This window comes from Phragmites australis, chromosome 17, assembly GCF_958298935.1.
Source record: "Phragmites australis chromosome 17, lpPhrAust1.1, whole genome shotgun sequence".
Classification (NCBI taxonomy): Eukaryota; Viridiplantae; Streptophyta; class Magnoliopsida; order Poales; family Poaceae; genus Phragmites; species Phragmites australis.
The window spans coordinates 16,348,208-16,368,398 of NC_084937.1; the positions used below are offsets into that span (position 1 = coordinate 16,348,208).

General features: G+C 44.9%; 1 pseudogene; it reads left to right on the plus strand.

The window, feature by feature from the left end:
* The first annotated feature begins 12,970 nt into the window (after window positions 1-12,970).
* Window positions 12,971-19,928, plus strand: LOC133897598 (probable LRR receptor-like serine/threonine-protein kinase At1g51810; annotated as a pseudogene).
* Window positions 19,929-20,191: the final 263 nt, after the last annotated feature.

The following is a 20,191-nucleotide window of genomic DNA, read 5'->3' on the forward strand; positions in this document are numbered from 1 at the left end:
ATCAAGGAGATAGGACTTGCCTTCTCTGAAGTTCTCTTCGAGTTCTTGGTTGTAATCGGGATCCTCCTCGCTCCTGACACTTCCCGCACAACATTAGCAGAACTCTAGTTGCTCTGTAATTACGACTACGATCAATAATGGCTATACTAAAGAAGAATCAAATAACACAAAATAGAAATCCAAATGAGTCCTAATAGATATCACAATGTGACAGATGAGTAGATCTTGATTTTAGATAAATTTCAGCGAAAGAATCGCCGAAATCGAAGCCAAAACGAAGAAGTTATTGCTCCCGAAAGAATTAATCAGAAATTAAATCATAAAATTATGAAATGTTACTGTTCATAGGTGGGATCCAGTGCATAGTAGCATAGGCCGCATGAACAGTGACTCGGTGGGACCCACATGAATAGTACTGATTGGGCCGAAATGGGCTCGGATTGGGCTGGGTCCGAACCTAGATGGGTCGGCTGAGCTTGGGCTGCACGGTACTGAGCTACATAGTACTGGCCCACTCGGGTTTGGCTGGTTGGCTTTATGGGTTGAGAAGTTGGGCCGACCCACTGGGGCACGGCCTTTGGGCGATTGGGCTGGCCTAACAGGTTGGCCGCTACTGGGCCGAGCAGCGCGCATACGGCGGCTCTGCCACACGTGCTGGCCTGAGCGGAGTGGCAAAGGGGGAAATCAACGATGAGCGATTGCAAGGGAGCGACGCCGGAGGGCTCGCATGAATCACTCACCCGTTGGGGTTTCACGACGACGAGTTCGTCTGGGGCTTTATCGGCGGTAGGCTGGGGTCGGAGCGACGCTAGATGGCGGCCAGAGGCAGTCTACGCAGCGGCATAGAAATTGGGCAGCATTTCCCCTAGCCTACGTGCGATTTCCTTGCAAGAAAAAGGAGCCTAAGGCTCCTTCGACTAGATGACACGATGGCTGGATCGCAAATAGAGGCACAAGCACACTTACGGCGAGCTAAAACACGGTGGTGGAGCAAAAGCTCGGCGATGCGTGGCTACGCCTGAGAAGGAAGCATGGGGGCGACGACATGCTAGCTAGGGGGGTTACGTGAGGGGGCGGGAAGCTCACCGAGCTCAGAAATGGTGAGAAGCTGGACGACGACCGGTGATGCGATGAAGCGGTGGCGGCAGTGTGATGATGCGATGAAGCGGTAACTGAAAAGACAACTGACATTAATTCCGGTGCACATTTCCCCACTTGTGTGCTTTCCGCTTTGGGTATCGAAGGCCCACCATCTTGTTTGGTTACACAAGTTTCCAATAGTTGGCACCGACCGTGGGGATCGAGACAATACGAAGCCATGCCATCCTAAAAGAAGCCGAAGGCCACTTATGCATCAGTGGCACAACAGACATAGCTTTCGGAGGGGGGGGGGGGGGCGACCACAGTCGACACTTCGATTATAGCGGACCCAATCGTCTCCTCACCTGAGGCGGTTGAAGAAGTTCAATAAGAACATGAGGTGGCCATGCTGGTCGATAGGGATGGTCGGGTTCGCGAAGAACCAACTCACCAGGATGATGCAAATGCTTCAATGCGAGGGATAGAGGCCAGGCTTTGCACTCGACTCGAAGCTTCGGTAGCAGTGAAGGGAAAGACATCTCATGTTGAAGAGCAGGAAGACTTCGGCCACTTCGAAGAATATGAAGACGAAGATGAAGAAACCGAAGTAGAAAAAGCAGCACAGCTAGAAGCCAAAGACCTAGAGTGGTAGATTGCATCGAAGAAGTGTATGCTAGAGAGCTTGGCAGCAAGTCGAAAAGCGACTCAATATTGTCGACTCGCTAATGAAACCAGAAGAACTCTAGAGCAAATGTGAGAACAAATTAACATGCTGCAACGGGAGGGTGGAGAGACACGAAACATCATCACCCATTTGTTAGCATTTACAACACGGCATGTGCCAGATCTTCAGCATAGATCACGTGCAGGCGATCTAGAATCACCGATGTCCACTAGCTTGCAAAACCAACCATGGCATTCTGGCTTCAAAATGCTGATGGTAGTAATGTTAGATGGAGAATAAGACCCAAGGGAGTTCGTTATGAGGTTCAAGGCAGTGGTTAAGTCTACTGGTGGAGATGACACAACATTAGCAAAGGCCTTCATGCTGGTAGTGAAAGGAATAGGAAGATCATGGTATCCCGCCGCCTTGCCTCTGGAGTCTATCTACTCATGGGAGCAGTTGCATGATGCCCTTTTATGTAATTTCCAGGGCAATCTAACCGAAAAGGTAACAGCCAAAGACTTTTTCGCAATCAAGCAGCAGCCGATGGAGTCACTGAAAAACTACATGCATCGCTTTGTACATGTGCCCTATCAAGCGAGGGGCTTGAGCAAGGACATGATCATTGATGCCGCTATCCAGGCCATCAGAGGAGGACTGTTGGTAGGAAAGCTCACACACAAGAGGTCGCAAAGCGTCCATGAACTCTTCAACAAAATGGAGGAGTATGCAAGGTTCGAAGTGGACCATCATTGAAGGAAAAGCAAGATGGCATCGTCAAAAATGCTGAAGCATCATCCCTCAAGCAAGGACACAAACGCAACCCAGTCGAAACACATGTCAAAGTAACTAAAGAAATATGAGGCCTTTGGGTATAACTCGAAGCAAAATGAGGTCAACCAGATAGAACCTGGGCCCGAGGACGTCTTGCAAGAGGTCGTCAAAGCCCTAGGCGGTGGAGCACACGGTGACCAAAGCAATAGAGGTCGTAGAGGCCGAGGTGGTCGGGGAGGATAGGCACCGCACAACCCAAGCACATTGCACTATGAGATACACAATGAAGGGGCTGGGAATACAACTAAACATTGTCCACATACTGTAGACATCAAGGAAGGCATAGTGAAACAACCCTTCGACCTTGCAAGAGTAGTGCATCACGCCGCACTTCAATGGCAACGCGTGGCAGTATCAGCAGGCCCAGGGTCAGGATCGTAGTCCGAACCCTTCGACATTTGCTTCTCAATGGCGATCAACAACTTCAATGTGGCCATATGTTCCAACACCTTCAGATCCACCAGTCCAGACCTATGGTCGATCATCGGTTTTTCAAGTAGCGCTTCCACCCCCTTCCACCCCCTCTGCCAAGACTAACAATCAAAGCCCCTCCAGAAGCTAGCAGATCAGTGAACATAGTAACCCACATATTGAATGTAGTGTTGGCAATTACTGCTGGCTCCAATCAGGAGACCGAGTCCAAAGACAACAAAAAGAGTATGTCCAAAGGGTGAACCATGTCGGCATCAACCCTACCTTTGTCTATTTGAAATGGTCTCATGTCCCTATCACCTTCTCCCAAGAAGATATGAGAGTCCTAGATTATTCGCATACATATGCCCTAGTCATCGCGGCTAACATTTCAGGCAATGAAGTCCACATGATCCTAATAGGTGGCGAAAGCTCAACAGATATCATCTTCTTTGACGCCTTCAATAAGATGGGACTGCAGCAAAGTACCTTGCAACAGGCTGGATCTCTATTAGTAGGCTTCGGTGGAAAAGCAATCAATGTTATGGGAAAGTTACGAATACCAGTCTCTTTCGGTGAAGGGTCAAATTTTCGGACAAAAGATATTATCTTCGATGTTGTCGATACAACATATCCATACAATGCCATCTTTGGAAGAGGGGTGTTAAACAAGTTCGATGCGATACCTCACCATGGTTATTTGTGCACGAAAATGCCTAGTCCCAAAGGGGTTATATCGGTGCTTGGAGATCAGCAAGCGGTTCGCAGAATTGAAGTGGGATACACTCTGGGCCACTGCAACATTCATGTTATTAACGAACCTGTGTCGAAGCCCTAAGAAGGCAAATACATGCTAAAAACACAACGAGTGCTGAAGGTTAAGTCCGAAGGCCAGAACAAGAAAGTGCTGCTATGTCAGGATATGCCAGATAGAGCAATGGTTATAGGAGTTCAAATGACAGAGAAAGCTGAGCGAAGGATGAGAGAATTCCTTCACAACACTGAAGATATGTTTGCATGGTCACCAAAGGACCTTTTCAAGGTGTCAATAGAAATATCATCGAGCATACTCTAAATATTGATCCGAATGCGAAGCCAAAGAAGCAAAGGCTTCGGAAGGCATCAAAATAAAGAGAAGATGCAGCGAAAGCTGAGGTACATAAGTTGGTTGATGCAGGGGTTATTCACGAAGTACTACACTCTGAGTGGTAGCCAATCCTGTGTTAGTCAAGAAAAGCAATGGCATATGGAGAATATGTATTGATTTCACAGACCTAAACAGAGCTTGTTCGAAGGATTACTTTCCTTTGCCACACATTGATCAATTGGTAGAATCCGCGGCTGGTTGTGAAATATTGAGCTTTCTAGATGCATATTTCAGATACCATCAGGTTTGAATGGCGAAGGAAGACGAGGCAAAAACTAGCTTCAGAATCTCCTTCAGAACATATTGTTTTGTAAGGATGGCCTTTGGCCTTCGGAATGCTAGAGCTATCTTCGCCAGGTTGGTATAGATTGTGTTGAAGTCACAGTTGGGAAGAAATGTATCCGCGTATGTCGACGATATAGTCGTCAAGAGCATCAAGGAAGACAATCAGTTCGATGACCTTCGGGAAACCTTTGGCAATCTGCAAAGCGTGGGACTAAAGTTGAATCCCAAAAAGTGTGTGTTGGACGTGTGCGCTCGGCGGTTGCTAGGGTTATTGGTATCAAAAAGAGGCATCAAAGTGAATCCAGAGAAGTTACAAGAAATACTAGATATGAGGCCCCTGAAGAACAGGAAAGAGGTGTAGCGATTAGCTCGAAGATTGGCAGCTCTGAGCCAATTCATTACCAAATCAGCTGAGCGAAGCCTGCCATTCTTCAGAGCCATCAAAGGCTCCAACCCGTTCAGGTGGAGCAAGGAGCAGCAAACTAGTTTTGATGAGTTGAAAGAATATTTGACAAAGCTAAGAACATTGGCTTGTCGAAACCCAAAGGTTAAGTTGCTATTGTACATTGCGGCTTCTACTTCGGCATTAGCGCAGTACTTGTGCAAGAAAGACCAGTCAATGACAAATTACAACAATTTCCAGTATATTATGTCTTGGAGGCTTTAGTAGGACCGAAGAAGTTCTATTCTGAAATGGAAAAAAGGCACTGTAGTGGTGATGGCGTCGTGGAAGCTTAGGCATTACTTTACAGCACACATGATACCGATGCCCACCTATACTCTCCTTCGTGAGAAGAATTGGAAAATGGGCAGTAGAAATAACACCTTTTACATTGTCCTTCATCACGCGAATGATAATAAAATCTTAGGCCTTGATAGAGTTTTTTGGTAGACTCGACACCGCAAGCCGAAGGCCGAGAAGAAATACAATTGGACCCAATGCGGGTCATATATTGTGACGGAGCTTGGAGGCCTTTGGGAGCCAGCACATTGGTAGTGGTATCTTCACCTTCGGGCACGAAGATGTGGTACGCGACCAGACTTGATTTTTGATCAACAAACAATGTCGCAGAGTATGAGGTAGTCCTCCTCGACCTTCACAAAGCACGAGCCCTTGGCACCCGAAGGGTGCTAGTTAAGACAGACTCCCAGGTGGTCGCGAGTCAAATTGACAAAACATTCCAAATGAGGGAGCCGGAGCTTGCTAAGTACATGGCAGCCGTGCGAAGCATGGAAAAACACTTCTTGGGGTTCATTGTCAAGAGTATAGCAAGAAATGAAAATTCCGAGACTGATGAGCTCGCCAAGGTTGTGGCACAACATTTGTCATTTCCTCCAGACGTTTTTTTTATCAAAATCTAAAAATACCAGGTGTCGAAGCCCCTCAGTAGGGGGCACGTAGTGTCACGATGATTGAGAGCGAAGATTAGCGATCTTCTATAATGGCGTACCTTCGGGGTCATTTCAAGCCTGAAGATCATGTGGAAACGAAGCGTATGGTACAAAGAGCCAAAAACTACAAGATTGGAGGGTCGACCTGTACAAGATGGGAGCTTGTGCACCGATGCTCCGTTGCATATCCCAGGCAGAAGGGAAGGATTTACTTAAAGATATATATGAAGGGCAGTGTGGCTCGCACATCGTCATTTGAGCGCTTGTCGGAAAAGTATTCATGTAAGGATTTTATTGGCTGAAGGCCATCTCCGATGTGGAGACCACGATACGAAGCTGCGTGTAGTGCCAGTATGTCGCCAATGGCTCGAACAAGCCTTCATCAGCAATATAGTCATTGCCCTTATGGAACATGCCCCTATGGCATCGGGGTTACCGCGAGCGTGTTTCGGACACCTCCGACTCCCCACAACCTTGCTTCTCCTATTCTTTTTCTCTTACGTGTCATAGGCCCACAAGGCAAACATCAGCACAACGTATGATAATTGGCTTGTCTTACCATTAGATCGGCATGTGGTTAGTACGTAAAATGCTACAGCCAACTGCAACAACGATCGATGCTTAAACAATGCAAGCGGCCTACGGTGTCTGGGCTCCTCTCCTAACCTACCCTAGGGAACTCCATACTAGGGTAGGAGAAAACACCCCTAACACCGCCCACATCTCGTCTTATCCTCACTACTCATCCAACCCACATCATAAACCCAACATTGTTATCATCGTGAAAGTAATTAAGCCCATAGCTCGCAAACGGAGGTTGAACCACCTCTCAACTTTTACCGAAGAACCTATGCATGGCTAAGCATTTTGATTGACCTTTAATTTATACAACAACAAATTAAACCCTGGTTACAAGGACATAGATCATCAATAACTCAAGATGGAGGTGTAATGCATCAACATAGGTTCTATCCATACAAGACCCGACATAGACTCAATAGCATGCGTAACATACATAAAGCATATTTTATCACATTAGACATATATGATCCAAATTAATAGGAGAAACATACTTAGATGCTTGCCTCTCTGCTTAGCTTCAAATCAAGATCAACCACAAAATCTTCCTGCAGAAAGCTGTTACTCTCTGGAACGCCATTCACTAAAAGAATGGAAAAGCATCATAATAAGCATATGACAAAATGCCATAAAATATGATTTATAATGCATGAAAATATTTTTTCTAGTTAGAACAAGTCATAAGAAGACTAGCACAATTTTTTCACCAATTTGGACTTGTTAAGAATTAACAATGAATCAATGAAGCCTTAACCTAATTAGTTTATCTCAAAATGTTAATTAATTATTTCATGGTTAGGGATATTTTTAATAGGTATAGGAGGTTAGTATGAAGCCAACAAAATTGGTTCCATAGTTTTTAGGGCTACAAAGAATTTATTATGAATTTTACAAGTTTTAGCAAAGAAAAAAAGAAAAACGTCTGATGAACAGTACAATCCGGAAGTTCTGGGTTGAATTCGGAACTTCCGGGTGAACCTCCGGATGGGGGTTCTCGAGTATTTTTGTCTAGGATCAGGCAGAACCTCTGGGTTGTGACCTGGAACCTCCAGGTGAGGTCAAAAATACTAATTTTCACCGAGGATGTCTCCAGCAACAATTCTGGCGGCTTTTGTGGTAAGGATTTTGGACATAGAGCGTCATCTTGATCTCCTCTAACGTGTAGGACAAAAATACTAATTTTCACCGAGGATCTCTCCAGCCAAAAATGATCGGATCTTGGCTATTGCCTCTAATGGTGGCGGCGGCCATGGTTGGGCTCTTTTGAGCTTGACGCCAGTAGATCCGGCCATGGGAATGAAATGGGAGGGGGTTAAGGTGCTCACCACACCCTAGCAAGCTTGTAGCTCAGCCGTAGGAGTTGGAAAAGGGCCAGAGATCGAGATGGCATCGGGGAGGGTGGTGGCCAGCTTGAGGTGGAAGAAGAGGTGGCCGAGGTGCTTGAGCTAGACGGGGAGGACGACCTTCGGTGGGCTGCGGCAGGGAAGCTCACTGGGGACCTCCTCCATGGCCTCCCCTTGCTTCTCCTTCTTCTCTTGGCTCGGTTGGGAAGGGAGAGAGCAGGTGGGAGAGGGAGAGTGTGAGAATGGGGGAGAGAGAGAGAGAGATAGGGAGTGAGTGGGTGAGTGAGGGAGAGAGAGCACGGGTGGGGGAGGGGGCTGCTACTATGGAGAGAGGGAGGTGAGGTGGTGGGGCCGACCAGCTAGGTGGGCCCCACATATTAGAGAAAGAAGGTGCAAATTTAATTCTTTCTCTCCCGAATTTTCTTTCTTTTGCCCATTGACTCAAAACGAGGTGTTTTAGTACTCTAAAATAAAATTACTCAAAAATTAGATATGATGCTTATGATATATGATTATGCTTAAATATGTGATTATAGGTTTTGGGCCGTGACATTCCGTCTCTGTAATAGTGTCTGTGATTTCGACCTTGTTACAGACAGTTTCAGAACCATCTGTAATATACTTACACAAAGTTTATAGATAACTTTCTTTGCGTAGTAATAGTCACAAATGGTATCTATTTAAACCCGTCTATGTATACTAAGAGTCATATATGATCTTTGGTTAAACCCATCTATGAGTACTAAGAGTCACATATGGTTTTTGGTTAAACCTGTCTGTGAGTACTAAGAGTCACATACAAGTTTTATAAAACACGTCAATGTTAATTGTCACAGACGAATTCCTATAAAAAACTGTCTGTGTCTCCCTTTCCCCCATAGGAAAAAGGGTCACATAGATACACACTTTATGATTCACAAATTAAATATATTGACACATTATTCAGAACATCAATCACATATTGTTCAGAAAACAAAACACATGCATTTACATATCACAAAGGTTAAGAACATCACACATTGTTCAGAACACATAATCCTAGCTAGCTATACATCATTATTAGTTGATCGACGCTGTCGGAGGGTGAAATCCTCAAGCAGGGATCTGGAGGGACCCCCTTTGAGATTCGGCCGGGGGGATGATTCTGAATCTGTTTTGCGGGTGAAATAAATGGGTGTAAATACGATGCAGGTGGAATAGAATGATCGGATGCAGAAGTAGTAAATGCACAGGAGGGTTTTAGACAGGTTCGGGCCGCACTGAGCGTAACACCATACTTCTGTGTGTATGCTATAAATGCTCTGAGAATGTCTCTCAGAGATGTTGCTGGTTACAAGAATATTTGTCTAGCCTAGACCTTCGGGCTCCTTGTTCTTCAGTGATCTGAGCTTCTGTGCTTCAACTCGTCCTGGCGGTTGCTCCGTGTCAACCGGTTCCTCTTTCTCCGGGGAGCCCGCCCCGCCTTAAATACCCGCCGGGGCGGTAGCGTGCCCAGAAAGGGAGGGTGCGAGTTCCGAGGCACTATAAATGAAAAGCAACCATCATAGGCTGCTACGCGAAGTGACGGGGACGGTTGAAAACGCGCCCCCGTCCAGTCTTGTTCGTCATCATACCGTTCTGCAACGGGCGCCGCGGAGAGGGCCCATCAGGCAGCCACTGAACAGCCCGGCGTGCCCGCTCGGTCTTGTACACCTGACACAGCAGGGCGGCAGGCGGGGCGCCTCGGGCTTCGCGATGTTATCCCAAGGCCCGCCGGATGTCCCGCGATGAGACCCGTGCATTAAATGTCCCCAAGCCTCCCTGTCAGGCCGTGGCAGGGATTGACAACGAGCGTGGCAGGAGCAGTTGGAAGTGATGGGCCATGCGCCCTCTTAAATGCGGCATCAGGCCTTTCACTGGTTGACACCTCACCGCTGGACCTCTGTGGGAGCCACCGGCTAAGGATTTCTGAGGCCGTCGGGGAACCGAGTGCTTGGGGGCCACTGTTCACGGTCCCGAGCACTCTCTCCTGGAATTGGCTGTTCGGGTCCTCGGGGAATCGAGTGCTCGGGGGCCACTGTTCACGGCCCCGAGCACTCTCTCCCGGAACTGACTTCCTTGGGTCCTCGGGGTACTCGGGTGCTCGGGGGCCACTGTTCGCAGCCCCGAGCACCCCCTTCCCGGTAGTTGGCTTTTCTGGTCGTCGGGGGACTTGAGTGCTCGGGGGCCACTGTTCACGGCCCCGAGCACTCTCTTCCCAGTATTTGGTCTTCTCGGGTCATCGGAGAACTTGGGTACTCGGGGACCACTGTTCATGGCCCCGAGCACCCTCTCTCGGGACTTAGTCTTCTCGTACCTCGCGGAGATGATCCCCGAGGGAGGGCGCCACGTGGCAAACTGCTGACCTGGCCTCAGGACTCGGGGACCCCTGGTCCCTGTGTCACCGACAGACGCCGTATTCCAAAAGGATGAAACTATTGACATCATGGCGACACCGTCATCCAAAAAGACAAAAAGTGATCGACAAACTTGAGTCGATTGACGCTGTCTTTCAAAAAGATGAGATGATAGACAACATCTTAGCCTCCTGCGTTTCAGCACAATATCAACCCAAGAATCATCTTCAATTAGCGTCTCACAGTCATCCGGATCTGGCTGCACCTTGATGACCTCACACATTAGCCAGATCCAGACTGCGTCGCTGCCAAATTGCCAGCTATTTTTTAGCAAGAAATGGGCATTCAAGCCTATCTTGCAGTTGATAGAAATGTCTCTATTCTGACAAACAAAAATGGAGAAATTTCCATCTGGTAGAACCGAATGGAGAACGCGGTTGATGGTGTACACAGGGTCTACGGAGGGGGCCTTCATAGAAGTGAAGAAGATGAACTCCATTGGGCTGAAGTCGACGCCAAGTATCAACGCTATCAAAGCCGCCATATGGATAACCCCATCCTACCACCTCCTGATTATCGTGAATTATGCCACTGCAGATCTACGATAGAAATAAGGTTGTGCCATCAGTTGCACACATCGAACCAATGAAAATCGTACAAACTCTAACTAAACCGTGAATGAAACCATATGATACTCACCTTGGTGCAGGGAAAGGGATTCTAGCCCCGTTGAGATCTCGCTTCTTCGATGCAGACGGCGAGTGACGACGCACGACACTCCTCACTTCTTAGTGAAGTGGAACACTTGGATATGGCAAGTGAAGAAGAAGAACACTCCTCGTCGCTTTATATTGAGGGAAGATGAGGGGTTGTGTGTGTGAGAAGCCAAAAGAACCTTGGAAGATGAGCGATCAAATTTGAAAATATTCGTGGGTCTTTAAATACAGATGGGTGATTACAAAGTCTATCTGTGTATACTGGATAGACACAGACGAATATTACCAAAAACCGTCTGTGACAATATCCTAGGCGGATGTTTGTAAAGTTGTATGTGTCTGTATGATAGAAACAGATAGATTTATAACAGACCCATCTAGTTTATTTTCTCCAACTTATATATGTTTCTGTCATGCCGTCAAAACCCAAAACATCTAAAAAATAAAAGTTAATATGTCAGATAAAAAATACTTAATAAAACAAACAATAATAGCATTAGAGTTTAGATAGGAACATAATGCAGGAGCAAAAGCAATCCGCTCTCCCACAATAGAGTGCACAAGCTACTAAGTACCATTATCACATTAAGTGTCTTCTACACTCTATTGCAGTGAGGGTGAACAACATGAAACTATCCAGGATCACCATTGCCAAAAACAACATAAAACCATCCAATATCCTACCCAAGAAGCTTCTGCAATGGAAGATACGAATACGTATTTACTCAGTACACTCACAGATCCCACTCATATGCAGATTTGCGACGCACAACAACAAAATTGCACTCGATACTCACCTCAATGCATAGATGTCGAATCAAACCAATACCTTACCGTACACTACACTACCGGGATTCGGTCGAAGAGGGATCAATGTCGAACATACCTTTTTCGAAGGATTCACCGGCATCGTCTACGTCCCCGACGGCCCGTACGTCGACGCCGGAGAGAACCACAAGGTGGACGACGAGTACTACCGCCAGTCGGTGCCACGCAGCTACCTCACGCTCCGGAGCTTCCCGACCGGCGAGCAGAATTGCTACACGCTGCCCACGGTGGCCGGGACCAGGTACCTGATGTGGGCGGAGTTCACGTACGGCAATTACCACCGAGATGCCGGTTATCGCACGTTTTGGTTGGTTACCGACGAAATTTTGAACCCTGGGTCTAAAACGTTGCTATCAAATCGTAGAATTTGTGATGCCACCTTTTAAATTTTCCACATCTAAATCAGCAAGCTGAGGCTTAAAAACAGCTACTGAATTTTCATGAAACGGTAAATGACGAGCACTGTTTGGTTGTTTTCTCCTTATAAAGAATTAGTCCGCATCTAGAAATGTTCGGATTGCAATAATGTCAACAACTCAACCAGATTTGAAGTGATGCAATTGGCATATATATACGACGCGTGCCGTAGAATTGGAGGTCAACCAGTTGGTAAACCCCAGTCGGTCAAGTATTCTTCAGTCTCCACTTAAAAATCTGATGATATCCTTTGTTGTATCATCACTAGTTTGCTAGGATTTTTTCACTTACAACGCCGTCAAATATCGTTAACCACCATTTTGCTTGTTAGACATGTACTTTCGGACCAAAATGGCATTAGTTGGCATGTCAACTCTACCTCCAATTTTGTATATTGTAGGATATCGGGATTTCAATCCCACACCTCTGTTTACCTCACTTGCTCACCACCGTAACATCCGCAGAAGTGGTGAACGAAACCAAGAAGCACCGTGCAGTAAGAAATAAGAACGAGCATCCATCCATGAGCGATGCATGAACGTCTATGGCATTATTATTGGTGATGAAGCTGGTGCCTTGCATGATGGCAGCACCTCGCAGGTGGTCAACAAGGGTTTCTTCAGTGTGCAACCTTACTCAGTTATTTCCTCGAAACATGGAGGATTAAGAGCTAGCGAAGAGGGAAGGCCCCAATCGGGTTGGAAGAGGGGCAAAGTTGTCATTTGCAAAAAATGAGGGGTAAATTTTCCTCTCTTTTTTCCCCTTTTCCCCTAATTGAACGGCAAAGGTAAAAAAACAAATCTATACCCAATGAGTGCAAATAAAAAAATTGAATTGTGGATAAAAATCTAGAACGAGTTTCCATGAGGGGCAAAGGGAAATTTTCTCTCTAAGGAATCTTGACATGAAAAAGATCTATAAATATGGAGCCATCTCCGTTGCAAGTGACCGGCTGCTGCTCGTCGTCTCTCGAACTCTCAATGGCGTTGGCGTTCTTGGTTTTACTAGTGCTATTAGCCCCGGCGGTTCATGTCGTCGTCGGTCAGCAGCCAGGTTCCTCGCTTCAGTGCATCGATCATATATGTGTATCATCTATGCAAAGTTGAGATACTTCTTACTTGAGAATTGATCACTCGTGCATGAATCTTCAGGCTTCCTGAGCATCGACTGCGGCCTGGACGACAAGTACAGCGGCTACCCAGACGAATACACCGGCATCTTCTACGTCTCCGACGACCTGTACGTCGACAGCGGCGAGAACCACGTGGTGCCCGTCGAGTACCAGCGTTGGCGGGACCGTTACCTCGAGACGGTGCGGAGCTTCCCGTCCACCAGTGTGATGCGGCACTGCTACGCGCTGCCCACGGAGGCCGGGACAAGGTACCTGGTGCGGGCGGAGTTCGCGTACGGTAACTACGACGGCAAGAACAGCTTGTCGGTGGAGTTCGACCTCCACCTGGGGGGCAACTACTGGGTCACCGTCAACGCGGCACCTGCCTCCGACGTCGTGTACGAGGCGCTTTTCGTGGCGTGGGCGGGCTGGACGCCGGTGTGCTTGGTGAACACCGGCCGCGGCACGCCGTTCGTGTCCGTGCTGGAGCTCAGGCCGCTCCCCGGCGCGCTCTACCCGCCCATGGCGCCCGGCCTGATCATGTCCCGGTATAGAAGGTTTAACATGGGGGCAAGCGATTCAATTAGCCGGTATGTTAGATTTTCCGGTGGGACCAGAACTTTACGCATGCATGACCTTCACGCTTGGGGTCAAAGGAGTCGGGTCCAATAGATACGGGAGCAAATAAGAGGGAAATGAATACATGTCATGCCTAGAAGAATTAATTGTTATCTTCTTCTATGTGCTAAAAGCTAAAGCAATATCTAAAAGACAACCGAGGGAGTATATCTCAAACGTTTAAATCAAAATCTTAAAAATAAAATTGGAGAGAGTACATGTTTTTTGGTGTTACCTGGTAACTTTCAATCATATAGCTTTCTTGTATTTCATTCAGGTATCCTGATGATCCATATGACCGTTTCTGGTGGCCGATGGGTGAGGCTAGCCCACAGTGGAAGAACTTTGTCAACTGGGCTGACCATCGAGCCGGACACCGAATTCGCCGTGCCGTCGCCCATTCTTCAGACGGCTGTCGAGGCATCTGGCAATGACACGGTGCTCACCGTTATGACATGGCAAGAGGATAGGAAGTCCTACTCCTTTATGGTGTTCCTGCACTTTGCTGACTTTCAAAACTCCCAACTCCGACAATTTGATATCTACATCAACGAGAATAAATCAGGACCAAGCAAGGAGTCGTACAGCCCCTCATTCCTGAGTCCTTCTTGTCTGTACACCAATGAATCATATAATGCTACAGACGGCAAGTACGGCATTACCCTCGTTGCAACCGCAACCTCCGTACTGCCCCCGATGGTCAATGCGTTCGAGATCTACAATCTCATTCCAGTCAGTCCTAAGACATTTCCTAATGATTGTAAGCCAATCTCTATCTTCCCTCCCACTCTCACACATAACTTCAAAAAGAATCTATATATCTTCATTCAACTTAGAAATTACGAGGTTTAACCTTCTTCGGTTTTTTTTTTCCGAATACAAAGAAGGCACACATACATCCACGCCACTATGCATATTGCACTTATAGACCCACGAGTTTACCATTGAAAACACTCATACATGTTATAACGGTAGCTAGGACCAGGATTTTAATCCTAGTGAACAAAGTTACAATAGGGTTGTTTACGTGTCTGGTATTTTGTGAGACCGTAGGGGTGATGGCTGGGTGCAATCACTTCTCTCTTTGATACGGATACCAAACCACACGAAAAAGACAGAGAGGTGTACTTTGGACACCGCTGTCAGGAGTTTGCATTATTGCTGCGGATCTCATGCTACACTGAGATCCGAGGTGGAGGAGGCGGCGGCGATGGACTGTGTCCTGAGTAGCAGGCGCCCACGGTGTTCGATCATATGACGCTTAAAGTTATCTCACAGATGTGGGTTCACCCCATTGTCAGATTTCTCGCTGAATTGAAAAAAATAGATGAGGTCGAAATGTTATTTTGCCAAAGATTCTGCCTCAAATTGAATAATTTTGTTGTTCCTCTCTTGTATATGCAATTGCTCTGAGAAACCATGAATCTGAATGTTTGCCACTCAGTTCTCAAACATACATTCTGACCTCTATTTGTCTGTGCTAATTGACGCCATCATGGCTATCAAATTTGAGTATGGCGTGAAGAAAAACTGGATGGGTGATCCATGTTTTCCAACCATACATGCTTGGAATGGCGTGAAATGCAGCAATATGAGGATAACATCATTGTGAGTATCCATAAGCATATGTTGCAAAGGTCTTGCATTTTCATTATTACAAGTACTAGTAGTCCAGCATATTATTTGTGCGTTTGACTCAATATTGGATTGGAAATTCTAATGCAGAGATCTCTCCAACAGCAACCTGCGTGGTGTCATATCTACGAACTTTACATTGCTCGCGGCACTCGAAAATTTGTAAGTGCTACACAATCAGTTTATATCCACCACCTTCTATTTTTGTCAGAAACCTCATTTGCCATGAATGAGCACATCGTTGTACATCTAATCATGAGTGAATAAGCACCAACTAGATCCAAACAAGAACATTTCTTCTGCACATGATTGTATCTTTGTGATCTCTAGATACATTTGTTCTAGCAAAAATATATATTGCATTTGAGAATTCTCTTAAGCAAATGATTGGATATTTAGAGAACCCAGGGTATTTCATGATATCTTGTTAAGATAATACCTTCTTCTATATGCTATGGGGTACTTAACTGAACATGAGACTAGGAGAGTGCTGTCCGATTGGCGCAGAAGTGAGCTGTAGCCTTGAGGAGCTGTGAAATGCCCCAAAACAGCCACAACTCACTTCCTCTTTAGGATAATTCAGTGATACTCCATACGCCTAAAAAGGTATTATCATAACAAATGTACAGAATGTGGGACGGGGGGAGATACCGTTGTATAATCCAGCTGTATTCTGACCGATTAAACTCATGGAAAGTTAGAACTAGGGTTATGTTACAAATTGTGTTAGCTTATTATGTATAAGCAGTTTCTTACGGCATACATGTTTTGGGGTAAATAAGTTACTTCACTGAACCAGTATAGGAATTTGTTTCTGTGAGTGCTAAATAAGTTAGATCACTGAGCCAATCTAGGAATTTGTTTCTGCGAGTTCAATCTACTAGCCATTATAAAGTTATAATCAGATAAGCCACCCTCTTCAAGATTAAGTGTTCATGTCAAAGAGACAGAACTAGTGAAAAAGACAAAATAAGCCATGTCTTTGCCTATAACTTAAGCTCAAAATCACATTACGTCTAAGCTTAAGCTAGGTTGAACATACTCTATAGTAACATACATCAGGCCAAGGTGCATGTCCTGTATATGAATATATGACATTATTATAGGAGAGTGTCTCTTTCATGATGGCATATTTGGCATAAGTAAATTAAATCATTCTTTTTAGTCACATTCCTCAATCTTTAACATATATTCCTCTATGATTCTGACCAAATCCATACATCAAGTTTGAATGTCAGATTGGAATGAGAAAATTCACCAATGAACCATCATACTTATCATGACTGTGCTCCAAGACTCCTCTATGCGGCTTTAATCCCCAATGACTAGCTCAATATTTGGGAGATATGTCTTAAATCATGCTGCAGATGGATAGACCTAGACTTTTATCATATTCCATCAATGTAGAGTTTGAAATAAGTGCATATATATTTTTCTGGGCTTGCTCACTAGAGTTGTGTAAATATTACAGGGATTTGTCATATAACAACTTAAGCGGGTCAATACCTGATTCCCTACCAAGTTTGCCTGCCCTACGAGTTCTGTAAGTGGATATATTTGTTGTATATTATTACCTAGCCAGAGACTCTACCTATCACCTTTCATTTTCTACAGAAATTTGTCTGGCAACCATCTGAGTGGCGAGTCCCTATGTAAAAATTACACTGGATCACTTGTCTTCAGGTTTCTGGCTTTCTTCTCAATGTTTGTTTTTCCATTAATCTGCTTCTAAACTTTAGATTGCGTCTCTTTCTGTGATCTTCAAACAAGTGACCGTCTAAGACAGTTTTCTCTCCCAGAGTAAACTCTGACCTGATTGTCTTATGTATTTCAGATATGAGTCTGATAAAAGTATGTGCAGCAAAACGATAAGTCCATCAAGAAATAAAGCAGTTATCTTAGTTACTTCAGTTGTGGCTCCTGTGCTGGCTGTGGCTGCACTTTTTCTTGCATATTTCATCTGGCGGGCAAAAAGAAAGCCTAATGGTGTGCATCCTATTGCTCTAACCTGTATCAGCATGCATGGATAAGTATTTCTTTAGTTCTATTATATATCTCATACTTGTGCAACCAGTTTCTATAGATGATCATGAAAGAAATTTACAACTGGAGAATGCTCCGACAAGTAGAAAAGGTCAAGGGGATCATCTGCAAGATACTGAGAACCGTCGTTTTGCGTATAAGGAACTGGAGAAGTTTACTAATAATTTCAAACGGTTCATTGGACAAGGAGGTTTTGGACTTGTCTATTATGGCCGTTTAGAAGATGGTACCGAGGTTGCTGTCAAGATGCGTTCTGAGTCATCATCACATGGGCTAGATGAATTTTTAGCTGAGGTACTAACAAATTACAGTTACCTTGAAATATTCATGACACATTAGAAATATAGTTTTTCATGGCATACATATGAATAAACTGAGTGAGTCACAATACACAAGGAGCTTAAATGCCAATTAATATATCTTTCATATGTTTGTAATCTTGTTACATAGGTTCAGAGCTTGACAAAGGTGCATCACAGGAATCTAGTTTCTTTGGTTGGTTACTGCTGGGAGAAAGATCATTTAGCACTTGTTTATGAGTACATGTCTCAAGGCAATCTTTATGATCATCTGAGAGGTTTGTCTTTCTAACTTTATTTGAGTACTCACTCTGTTCAAGAATATATGACTCTTTGGACAAGACACAGCCTCCAATAAGTAACTCTGACTATTAGCTTTCATAGCAATATGTTAATAAAACCTCTAAACATTATATTTCCGAATAGAGGGAGTATTGATTAAGAAATGACGAAGTATGTGACTGTTTTAAAATTGCGCCTGAAATATGTATGCATGTTTTGAAGTTTGAACCTGAGTCCATCATGAGTATGTTTTTTTGTTATATCAGTATATGAAAAATAGAAACCCTTTTGGGGTATCTACACGTCTTCTTTTAATCCTCAGTGACCTCATGGACACAAATTTTGTTCCTAGGCGAGCCAGCATACCACTCACCCGTCCATCCATCTAAAGTTCTAAACATAGCCAGCATACCACTCAGCCACCAACCTCAGTGCACTTTATGATTGAATGGTTGTTGATGACGCTTTGTTTTCTTTTACTGTATGACTTCAGCCAATGTGTATCTTCAACTTGTCACAGGGTTGGTCTTATTTCTAATCCTTTGTACAATTTCCATAAAGAGGAGCGAAACTGAACTAGAAACAATGACAAAATCCATATTTCCACAAATTTGCTAAACTTGACATGTTATGTTGTTAACACAGTTATGTTCTGTTAATACAATGAAGGTAAAAATGCCGAAGCTGAAACCCTGAATTGGGGAACACGTGTACATGTAGTGCTGGAAGCTGCACAAGGTATGCTGCAATGAACTAAATATAGCAAACTTTTGGTAGGCAAATCTGCTATATGCTCTTCTTTTTCATTTTCATCTTCTGGAATTCCTGTTATATAGGTCTGGATTATTTGCACAAAGGTTGCAGCCCGCCAATAATCCACCGGGATGTGAAGAGCAGCAACATTCTCTTAGGTGAAAATCTGCAAGCTAAAATAGCAGATTTGGGACTTAGCAGAACGTATCGTAGCGATGCTCAGACTCACATTTCAGCCACTGCAGCTGGCACAGCTGGTTACATGGACCCCGAGTATGTCTCTTCCTATGTATACTATAACATTTTGATACTTTTGAATCAGGAGTAAAACTACCAAAATTGACGCCATTTTATGCAACATGTTTTCCTTTTCTTGCAACCTTTAGGTTTAATAACATGAGGTTTGTCTGGTGCTCTGTTTATCTTTGACGTACTTGGCTTCTGTTTTCTCAGGTACTACCTCACTGGAAGGCTCAACGAGAGTAGCGATGTGTACAGCTTCGGAGTTGTGCTACTGGAGGTAGCCACCGGCGAGCCTCCGATGGTGCCTGGCCACGGCCACATCGTCCAGCGCATTAAACAGAGGATCACCACCAGGGACATCGGCTCGGTTGCCGATTCCTGGCTCAGGGCTGCGTATGACGTCAGCTCGATGTGGAAGGTGGTCGACACCGCCATGATGTGCACGGCGGAAGCCGCGGTCGGGAGGCCAACGATGTCCGACGTGGTGGCGCACCTGAAGGATAGCTTGGCGCTGGAGGAAGCTCGCGAGAACAAATGTAGCATCCCGACGAGACTGGAGAGTGATAGCGCGGCTTTGATGTCTGGGTTTGGTCCATTGGCGAGGTGAATCTGGACATCAACCTGGGTTTGGTTCATCGTTGACGGATCTCTACTACAAGTTGGGTTTTCTTGCTATGTTATGGCACACCAATAATATATGTCTTGTTTGTACATTATTTTGAATCTGTTGTATCTTATTGAGGCACTGTGAAAAATAATTTTAATATTCTCGTACCTTATTGAGTAACCAGTAAGCGTGTACATGTAACATACGTGTAATTAATAATGTTATGATGATAATATGCATATGAAATCAGTAATATTGCAGTGGGAGTTAAAATTTAAAACAAAATATGGTCTATAAATTTACAGTCTCCTATTATATTATTTAAATACTGTAGGGTAGAAGTTTACGGTCACCTATTATAATTGTACATAATCGAAGTTATGAGCAAAAACTTAGGTAAAAGAGAAAAATAAGTGGGACAATAGTTATGAGTAAAAATAATAGCACAGCTAATCTCTCATTCTGAAATGATATTGTAACACTCCAGGGCCACAAAACCTGGGATGCCACTAAATTACTCAACCTACAG